The following is an 11,982-nucleotide window of genomic DNA, read 5'->3' as shown; positions in this document are numbered from 1 at the left end:
TTTCCTTTCTCTTTCTTCACATGTACAACCTTTATAGGCATAGTTAGAAATTAGCATTTAAAAAACCTTAGAAATTCACTGAAAAAACATAGGTTTTAGGGACGTTATAGTTAGAAATTAACATTTAGAAAACCTTTGAAATTCACTGAAAAAAACCATTGGTTTCAGGGACGTTATAGTTAGAAACTTTCATTTAAAAAGACCTTTGAAATTCACTGAAAAAAAGCATAGGTTTCAGGGATGTTATAGTTCAAAATTAGAATTTAAAAAACATTAGAAATTCACTGAAAAAAACATAGGTTTTAGGGGCATTATAGAGATTTCAATCGTACAAAACCATAGAAATTCGTCCGCTATAGTTAATAGGGATTGGTGACGGTACAACGCGTACCGTCACAACGCGTGCTGTTACAACACGTCCCTTACAACGCAAGTCGTTACCGTGACTTGCGTTGGGGGCGCGGATATCGAATAGTATAATTTACTATTCTAACACCAGTCCCCGTGGACACTAGGGAAGGTGTTGGAATAGTAAATTTACTATTTTTAATCTTCTAGCGCCCTCCAGCGCAAGTCGTGGTAACGACTTGCGTTGTTACGGACACGTCGTAACAGCACCGCGTTGTAACATCCGCGTTGTAACGGATGTTTCCCGTTAATAGACCTAACTATAACTCGTGCCCCCGCAATGCACTGCTGATTACGTCACATATTACATCACTCATGACATGCTCAGTGACATCATTGATGAAATCTTAAATGACATCACTGATGACATCACTGATGACATCATCCACTTGATCATCTGATGCACCTCCTTATGCCCTAATAAAACCTTCATACAACCACTCTAAAATAAAGACCACCAGTATCGAAACCATAGACAGACCAATAGCAGTTAGAACATACCTGCTCAGTGATTCATACGTCTACACACACATCCACCCACTAACCAATACAGTCACTCATACACACAGTAATTCATCTAGACAGCTACTAATATTTCCACTCATACACCCATATAGACACTCACACACTGCCACTCACCCAAAGAGTTACTCATACACCTGGTCAGTCATGCAAAGAAACTATCACACACCCATTTCCTTGCTTATACAGTCATACACACACCACCACACTTATTTATACAGATACTAACACATACTTACTCTCTTAAACAATCACTCATAGAAACACACACTCATCCATACAGATAGTGATACTCTTGCAATTACTCACTCTCACATATAGTCATGCCACCCTGAAAGCACCTGATCTGGTTTGATCTCAGACGTTAAGCAGGGTCGGGCCTGGTTAGTACCTGGATGGGAGACCGCCTGGGAATACCAAGTGCTTAACTTATGAATTGTTTGTTTAATATTGTGCATTAACGCAATGTGCAATTTTACTTTCACAAAATGGCCGCCAAAAACAAGATGATTTTCTGTTCCTTTTTCACTGTTCATGAAACACAGTCACTTTCTATGCACATGACATTTTGTATAGCACTTCTTTAACACACAAATTCACTCAGTATGTTAACACTGACGAAGGCAGCAACACCGAAATGCGTTTGTTAACTGACTGCAGCATCAAAATAAATACGGCGATTCGGACATCGTAAATGTGTGCTCTATTGAAATGGGTTCTTTGTGGATTTGTGGCCAAGTGTTGGGAAACTATTCACGCACTCCACCGTGCGTTGAGAGAGCACCCGCGGCATTGTGGCGCAACAGCTGGTGGTTTGGAGTAGTGCAATATATATATATATATATATATATATATATATATATATATATATATATATATATATATATATATATATATATATATATATATATATATATATATATATATATATATATATATATATATATATATATATATATATATATAAATATATATATATATATGTATATATGTATATATATATATATATATATATATATATATATATATATATATATATATATATATATATATATATATATATATATATATATATATATATATATATATATATATCCAAAGTATCCACACGCAAGTCCTAAACTCCCAGGACAGTATGAAGTACGGACGCAATCGGCGTTTTTCAAAAGTTCATTTATTTAGCGTTTTCATCAGCAAAACATCAGTCACTTGACGCGTTTCGGGGCTCCTCCCCTTAGTCACGAGTCAGTGGATGCTCATTGGTATGATGATAATATAGTCACGGTCACATGGTTATTCATGAAAATAAACAAAATACTTATCGTGCTGCACGCACGAACAAAATTTCGAAATGGACGGTGTAAATTGCATTGAATGACATCAAGCGAAAAATAATACTTTTTCACACTGTTGAACCATTTTAAACATTATTAACAATCGACTATTCAACTCAAGGATTACCTCGCTTTCATCATTGTTGGCCATAAAAATAAACAACGGACTCAAGACCATGGGGATTTTCCTGTGGTCGGACTAATATCCCAAATCGTGTACATGCTAATAATCATATTCAGTCACGCCACAGTTGGCGATTCAATCTCATAATGTGATTCGTACGGGCATGCATTGCAATTTATTAATTAGAATGAATTAAAATAAAATAAGGTAGAATAAAATTAAATTGGAATATATATATATATATATATATATATATATATATATATATATATATATATATATATATATATATATATATTACCTACTGGCGGTCGCATAGGAAAATGGCAATATTCTATTTGCAATAACTTTGGCGCCGATTGATGAATTTTCGGGAAATTTTCAAAAGTCATTCTTTGTTGAGATCAGCTCCTAGTTTGGGGGTGATTTGTCAAGGGGGGGCGATAAAAAAGGGCCATGTCACAGTGTTTGGGAGCTGAAGAAGACTAACTGAGCCGAAATGCATTCGCCGCCACTGGGATCCTGAGAATAAAACGAACTGTTTTCCTGAACTCCCTCTGGCCTCTGAGTTCTTCTTTTGGAAGTAACTGGTACGGCATGTATACTGCGCCTGCCCACGATGCAGAAAAGATGGCCCCGCTACGTCCAAGTGACCCGGAATTTATTGGGCATCTCGCTGCTTGCAGCGCTACGTTCTTCGAGGGATCGAATAACTCCGGTGACCGCCTGAGCACACACAGCACCATTGGGGAGTCCAAGGTATTTTACCTGATTGGGAGCCCAGTCCGCATTGACTGCCTCTGCCCAGCGGATTGCCGTTGTGATGTTTCAGGCTGTAGCGGCACGAGGGACCAAGGAAGACGGCGGTGGACTTTCTCTGAAGCCATGACTGCGCGCCTGCCTCCACCTACCTGCAAGGCTTCACAAACCTATTGTTTACCCACTCCTCCATGCCACCTACCTGGATTGACCGGGACAGTGCATTCTGGGATTTGCGGTCCCTTCATTCACTCGGACTGCATGGGTGTGACGAATTCATTAGGGGGAGAAGATTCAGGTGTTGCCTAAGCATTTTAGCAGGGAGGAGTTACTTGGGGGAAGCCATGTCACAGTGTTTGGGCGCTGAAGAAGGCTAACTGAGCCGAAATGCATTCGCCGCCACTGGGATCCTGAGAATAAAACAAACTGTTTTCCTGAACTCCCTCTGGCCTCTGAGTTCTTCTTTCGGAGGTAACTGGTACGATATATATATATATATATATATATATATACATATATATATATATATATATATATATATATATATATATATATATATATATATATATATATATATATATATATATATATATATATATATATATATATGTATATATATATGTATATATATATATATATATATATATATATATATATATATATATATATATATATATATATATGTATATATATATACATACATATACATATATATTACCTACTGGTGGTCGCATAGGAAAATGGCAATATTCTATTTGCAAAAACTTTGGCGCCGATTGATGAATTTTCATGAAATTTTCAAAAGTCATTCTTTGTTGAGATCAGCTCCTAGTTTGGGGGTGATTTGTCAAGGGGGGGCGATAAAAAAGGGGGTTGCAAAACTTGTTTTTACATTGATAATTTCGATAGAAAACTTTAGACAAGGCTACAGGTTGAACGGGTTAACGGAATTACCCCAAATTTGGCAGGTAGAAGGGTCTTGGTCTAGAAAGCACGCTTTTGTATTTGGTGTAAATCCGTTCAGTCGTTTTTGAGAAATAAAAAGGTAGATATACTAAAATATATGGTAGTAAACGTAGCAATTATTGTCTGTTCTTATGGAATAGAAGTAGTTGGGGAGGGCTTGTTTAGAAGAGATGTTAGAGAGAAAAAAAATGTGAGAGATAAAAAATGTGAGAGATAAAAAAAATGTAAATGTGTGGTATATTTTCTGTATGACTTTGTTGACATTAGAGAACTACATGTGATTATAAGTGATACTATTTGTCAGGCTGTGTCGCTGTGGCGGATATATGTAGGTGTTTAAGTGGTCTGTGTTTTACTGATGGTGTGCTTCACTATCCCTTTTGAGACACTTGTCAATTTATTCATTCCATTTAATATATTTAATATACATACAGTAAAGGGACGGTATATCAAAAGTTTGGGAATTAGAACTTTGTTTACTCTCCCCATGCCCTGCTATACACTCTACAGAGTGTTTAAACGACTTTTGTAACATATAGATGTCTAGCTGGTAAAGGTGATGAAGTTCAACTGGGCCCATTTATAAACCATGCTATGGGATGGTTTATGTTTTACCCGCCAATTTGCATGTTTGAATACTTTTTGCTGAAAAGTGTTCCGACAGACACTTGTTAAAATTAACGTCGTATATGGGTATAGTGGCGCTACTGGGAATGGTGAGGGTTTCTGTTTGATTTCAAATGGTTAACCAAGGGCGGGGGTGGTTGTGGGGGAGATGGTTATGTTGCTGATTGAAACACAGAATATAGTATCGTGCAGATGTTGAGCTACTAAAGGTGATATAGTACCACTGGGAGCACTTATAAAGCTCCCTATTGCATGGGATATGTTTTAGTCGCAAATTTGCATGTTTTAATCTGTTCTGCTGATAAGCGTTTCGGGAAACATCTGTTGAAATTAAGTCACTGTTTGGCTAGAGTGGTGCTTCTACGTTTGCTAGGGCTCTTTGTTTTATTGCTTAAAGTTAAGCAAGGGCGGGTGTTGAGGTGGTGTAGTGGTACTGTGACTATTTATAAACCGTCTTATGGTATGGTGTATGTTTGAGTTGCAAAATTGCAGGTTTTAATAGCTTTTGCTGATGAGCATTCCGGCAGACACCTGTTGACATTAAGTCTATGTATAGCTATAGTGGCAGTAACAGGAGTGCTGGGGCTCGTTGTTTGATTTCTTAAGGTTAGGCCTGGGCATGGGTGGGGTTGGGGGAGGTGGGTATGTTGCTGATTATCAATGTGAGTTCAAATTCCTAGGCCATCCACAGAAAAAATGACCATACAAGCTGGGACCAATGGAGAAGAAGAATTGTCGGGAGATAATGTGTATATTTAAAAAATATATATATTTAATTAAACATAAGTAAAAATCATATAGAGACTCAAGTGATAAGTCAAACTATATGATACAATAAAACAATGACATACTTAATTCTTGAACACAATACATCACATATATTCATTAAAAAGCAATTACATCATAATAACAGTGTAAATCATGACTAGTTTTAACAGTTATATACAAAAAGAGATGTTTACTTAAACAACAATTGCACTTATCAAATTATTAAATGGACTCGACGCGCGTTTCGGCAGTAGAAGAACTGCCTTCTTCAGGAGTCGTTGGTGGAACTATGGCAAAGGAATCGATGATAACTTCTTTGTTATTTTAAAAGAGAAAATGCTGAAACAGAATACAGGGCCAATTGGTAGAGTTGATACCTTATATTATCACTGCGAGGATGTGATGGCTCACTGTGGCGGGGTAATTCCCTTCATAATAAAGTTCAGTAGATAGATAGTAGCAATCACTCTAAGTTTATAGTTGTTTATATTCCAATCGTGGTTGTCGAAACGAATTTGTAAAATGCGCAGGGCATTAAAAAGGCTTTAAAAAGATATCTAGTTGCCGGCAGCAAGATGGTGCTGTTCCGCTTTGTAAAACGAGTCGGATCTTCGCTAGTTATAACACGGCTTAAATCCGAACGTTGTTGGGTTTCTTAATAAAAGAGAAGTATCGCGGGCTGCAGGATGGTGCAGTTCCAGGCGGCCAGATAGCGGGTCAGCTTCACCGGGGTAAGAAACCCAACAACGTTCGGATTTAAGCCGCGTTATAACCAGCGAAGATCCGACTCGTTTTACAAAGCGGAACAGCACCATCTTGCTGCCGGCAACTAGATATCTTTTTAAAGCCTTTTTAATGCCCTGCGCATTTTACAAATTCGTTTCGACAACCACGATTGGAATATAAACAACTATAAACTTAGAGTGATTGCTACTATCTATCTACTGAACTTTATTATGAAGGGAATTACCCCGCCACAGTGAGCCATCACATCCTCGCAGTGATAATATAAGGTATCAACTCTACCAATTGGCCCTGTATTCTGTTTCGGCATTTTCTCTTTTAAAATAACAAAGAAGTTATCATCGATTCCTTTGCCATAGTTCCACCAACGACTCCTGAAGAAGGCAGTTCTTCTACTGCCGAAACGCGCGTCGAGTCCATTTAATAATTTGATAAGTGCAATTGTTGTTTAAGTAAACATCTCTTTTGTATATAACTGTTAAAACTAGTCATGATTTACACTGTTATTATGATGTAATTGCTTTTTAATGAATATATGTGATGTATTGTGTTCAAGAATTAAATATGTCATTGTTTTATTGTATCATATAGTTTGACTTATCACTTGAGTCTCTATATGATTTTTACTTATGTTTAATTAAATATATATATTTTTTAAATATACACATTATCTCCCGCCAATTCTTCTTCTCCATTGGTCCCAGCTTGTATGGTCATTTTTTCTGTGGATGGCCTAGGAATTTGAACTCACATTGGTTTTTACCCTGCCCTAGGAATCTGTGTATTTTTGATACCCAGGGGGTCCTTGTTTATCTCTCATATGTTGCTGATTATAACAGAGATATTTGTAACGTGGACATGTGTAGCTAGTAAAGGTAATGTAGTTTCACTGGGCCCATTTATAAAGCGTGCTATGGGATGGTTTATATTTACCCGCCAACTTGCATGTTTGAATAGTTTTTGCTTATAAGTGTTCCGGCAGACACCTGTTAAAATTAAGCCTGTGTATGGGTATAGTGGCATTACAAGGAATGTGGGGTTTTCTGTTTGATTTCGTACTGTTAAGCAAGGGTGGGGGTGGGTGTGGGGGGGTAGTTATGTTGCTGTTTGAAACACAGATTATAGTAACGTGGAGATGTGGAGGTACTAAAGGTGATGTAGTACCACTGGGAGCACTTATAAAGTGCCATATGGCATGGGATATGTTTTACCCGCAAATTTGCACGTTTTAATACGTTTTGCTGAGGAGCTTTTCAGGAGACATCTGTTTAAGTTAAGGCTGTGTATGGCTATAGTGCGTTTCTACGTTTGCCTGGGCTTTTCTTTTATTACGTAAAGTTAAGCCAGGGCGGGTGTTGAGGTGGTGTAGTGGTACTGTGACTATTTATAAACCGTCTTATGGCATGGTGTATGTGTGAGTTGCAAAATTGCAGGTTTTAATAGCTTTTGCTGATGAGCATTCCGGCAGACACCTGTTGACATTAAGTCTATGTAGGGCTATTTTAGCGGAAACTGGAGTGCTGGGGCTAGTTGTTTGATTTTGTAAGGTTAAGCAAGGGCATGGGTGGGAGAGGTGCGTATGTTGCTGATTATAAGATGGATATCTGTGACCTGGGCGTGTGTAGTTACTAAAGGTAATGTAGTTTCACTGGGGCCATTTATAAACAGTGCCATGGGATGGTTTATGTTTTACCCGCCAATTTGCATGTTTAAAGCGTTTTTGCTGATAAGTGTCCGGTAGACACCTGTTAAAATTAAGCATGTATATAGGTATAGTGGCGCTACTAGGAATGGGGGGTTTCTGTTTGATTTCGTGCTGTTAACCAAGGGCGGGGGCGAGTGTGGGGGAGGTAGTTATGTTGCTGTTTGAAATACAGAATATAGTAACATGGAGATGTGGAGCTACTAAAGGTGATGTAGTACCACTGGCAGCACTTCTAAAGCGCCCTATGACATGGTATATATTTTACCCACAAATTTACACGTTTTATTACATTTTGCTGATGAGCTTTTCAGGAGACATCTGTTGAAGTTAAGGCTGTGTACGGCTATAGTGCGCTTCTACGTTTGCTTGGGCTCTTCCTTTTATTGCGTAAAGCAAGGGCAGGTGTTGAGGTGGTGTAGTGGTACTGTGACTATTTATAAACCGTCTAATGGTATGGTATATGTTTGAGTTGCAAAATTGTAAGTTTTAATATCTTTTGCTGATGAGCGTTCCAGCAGACACCTGTTGACATTAGGGGGCCCATTAGGATAGCGGGCAGAAAACCAACCGACCTCTATGGAGACGGCAAACAACCACCCACCGGGACCGCGGATAAACCGGAGGTCAAATTAGGAACAACCGCCAAAAAAGACCACCCGCGGCGGTAGCGGGCAAGCCAAAACCGCCCAACGCGGGCTGTGACGTCCAAAAACCGACTGCGGCGGTCGGAAACGCAGTGGAAAAGCTACAACCAGCCGCAAGCAAGTAGAGACACTGCACTGGAAATTAGTATATCCCCGATGGTCTCACTGTACGATCCGCTGTTTTTGACCGCCACGGTCACACACAGGAGTGAATGGGAGAGACAGCAGAAGAGCTGCAGAATAGCCACCGCAGCGGACAATACATGAAAAACATGGCGGACGATGCTAAAACACCGCAAATATGCCAAACTTTGCACAAAACAAAGTAGCCATGCCCTCCAAATACACAAAACACATACCAATGAAAAAACAAATGCCAAAAAAAACATACAATTCCCAGGACAACACCCACAACACACCTGGCAGCAAAATCCCATTTGGACACACCCACACAGCTGAGTATGAAACCAGCCTCCCCAGAAGAGAAGGGCGTACACCAGATCTGACAGGAGAGGTAAAAGAACATAGCAAGCACACACACCACCACCACCACTACCACTACCACCATCACTACCACCATCACACCAGCACCAACAATCCCCCAGCACACAACACACCTCACACATCAACACCACACCCACCACATACACCGCTGCACACACAAACACTTCAAACACCATGCACCATGGCAGAACTGAAAATGCCCAAATTCACAGAGAGTGAGTTGACAGTCATGATCAATGAGGTAGTCAGAGTGGAACCACAACTGTTTGGTAGCCTGGTCCAACAGACACCATTAGCCACAAGGACTCAAATGTGGGAAAGGATAGTACAAAGGGTCAATGCAGTAGGGACCACCCCGTGATCCAAGAAGGCGATCATGAAGCAGTGGCATGATCTCAAGAGGGTTGTCAAAGAGAGGAGGAGCAATAACTTGGAGCTGGCTAACCGGACTGGCAGTGGCCCTCCAATCCCACAGAAAACATTCACACCATGGAAGGAGAAGGTGCTTGCTATACTACATCCTGAGAGTCTCACAGGAGTATCCGGGGGAATGGAGGCTGGTAAGTACAAACAAATGGCATCCAACACACTGATAAGTACTTCCTTGCACAACCCAAACGCCATTGCATTGTCCACCCTCACCTAACAGGTAGCTAGCCATCTTGCTTGGGAGTCTTGTTTGGGGTGGGAGGCCTGTACAACGACTTTGACCATGTCCTCTGTCCCACACCCTAGCAGCATGGAGCAGTCACCCACCCAGGAGCATGTGTCAGCCATTGCACTGTTCACCAAACAAACTTACAGGTAGGTAGCCATCTTCACAGTGAGGGTGTTTGGGGAGGGAGGCCTGCACTCCTACTCCCACCATGACCCCTGTCCAACACCTGAGCAGGATAGAGACCTCCCCCACCCAGGAGCATGTATCAGCCAATGCATTATTCACCCTCACCTAACAGGTAGGTAGCCATCTTGCTTGGGAAGCTTGTTTGGGGGTGGGAGGCCTGTACCATGACTCCCACCATGCCCCCTGCCCACACCCCAGCAGCATGGAGCCCTCCCCCACCCAGAAGCATGTGTCAGCCATTGCATTGTTCACCCTCACCTATCAGATAAGTAGCCATCTTGCTTGGGAGGCTTGCTTGGGGTGGGAGGCCTGTACCACGACTCACACCATGCCCTCTGTCCCACACCCCAGTAGGATAGAACCCTACCTCCCACCCACAAGCATGTGGCAGCCATTGCATCACCCTCATCAAACTTACAGGAAGGTAACCATCTTCCATGGGAGGCCTATATGTGGGTGGGAGGCCCACATTCCTACTCCCACCATGTGCCCTGTCCCACACCCCAGCAGCATGGAGCACTCTCTCCCTCCCAGGAGTACCTGAAAGCCATTGCAGTACACCACATAAACTTATAGGTAGGTAGCCATCTTCACTGGGCTGGCTGTTTGTGGGTTGGAGACCTGCATCACTACACACAGCACCAATTGCATGCAATGCATCGATACGAGTCATTGATGTACCTCTGCACCATGTAACGAGGAACAGTATTGCACTTAATAAAAATAGAGAAGATCTCTCAATTGTGTAGTGCACTGACAGTGGATGACACACAGCTAACAGAATACTTTCACAGTGCCTATCACTGACCATTCCGCATCTAATCCACAGGTGACGAAGAACTCACTGCCGAGGACAACAACAATGACCAGAAGAGCCAATCTCTACCCTCGGTCCATGGACTCTCTGATGTAGACTCACAGGATACTTTGGACGATGAGCTCAGGTCGGCCCATCTGGTGTGCCAGGGGGCACCAGGTCCCAGGCCCCCATCCTCCCCACCACCATGTCTGCTGCAACAACAACCGCACAGCAGACCCCTGCAGTTACGGCCTGTGCCTCCACCACCGCCACCACCACCGGTGCCACCTGCAGCACCCTCCCTGTCCCAGGGGATGACCAGCCCACACCAACAACTGTGGACGGCAGGGAGAGTGTGCGGGGACCCACAGTGGTGAGGAAACAGGTTTGTGGCAGCAGGGCAGGGGGGAGGGCCAGGGTCACCCCCAGACCTCAGGAGGTTGGTACACCACCCCTGGACCACTTTGACAGAGTCATCGGGCCTACGAACAGGTCCAGGGACAAAGTGGCCGGTCTGACAAACTATTACATGAGCTCATCCTGCTGATGAGGTCCCTCTACAGACGCATTGGACAAATGGGGGACCTCATAGCCCAGCAAGTGGTGTTACTGAGGGACAGGCCTGCGTCCCGAACAACATCTCTGACCCCTCTGTTGTGCTGCAGGATAACAGTGCACCATCCTCCCCTGCGGCCACAGAGAGGGGTGAGTCCTCAGACGCCGCTGGCCATGCAGCAGGATCCCCCCGGCCAAGCGACCAAGGGGGCGTCCATAGAAGAACCTGGGAGTCTCTGGCGGCAAAGCACCAGCCAAACGCCAGTCACGGAGCCAGCCTAGATGGCAACCCTCTTCCCCACTGCATTGACTGTTTGGACTGTCCTTCCCCACATTGTCTTGAGAATGGCACCTGTCTGTTGGACTGGGTCACCACATCTGTGTGGTGTCTACTCTCACATCTCATTTACCATGACTGTCAACTCACTGCTCCATCACCACCTTCATGTAAATCTGCCTGCACAGCTCACATGTCAACTTTGTAAATAAAACACCTTACACACTTCAATTGGTGCAGCTTTGTCTTTAGTGCAATATTTACAGTGTTCAAAAAGTCCATGATGTATTCCAAAATATGTATAGTCCGTAGGCCTGGATAATTTCGAGGCACCTAGGGAGACACAACAGAACAATTGTCACTGGCGTGAGTGTGGCATCACAGACAATACAATACACCAAC

General features: G+C 42.3%; 1 pseudogene; it reads left to right on the top strand.

Moving 5' to 3' along the window:
- The first annotated feature begins 1,243 nt into the window (after nucleotides 1–1,243).
- LOC147679493 (5S ribosomal RNA) lies at nucleotides 1,244–1,362 on the top strand (annotated as a pseudogene).
- Nucleotides 1,363–11,982: the final 10,620 nt, after the last annotated feature.

The sequence above is a fragment of the Lissotriton vulgaris genome, chromosome 11 (genome assembly GCF_964263255.1).
Source record: "Lissotriton vulgaris chromosome 11, aLisVul1.2, whole genome shotgun sequence".
Taxonomy (NCBI): Eukaryota; Metazoa; Chordata; class Amphibia; order Caudata; family Salamandridae; genus Lissotriton; species Lissotriton vulgaris.
This window is presented reverse-complemented; position numbering and strand designations above follow the sequence as displayed.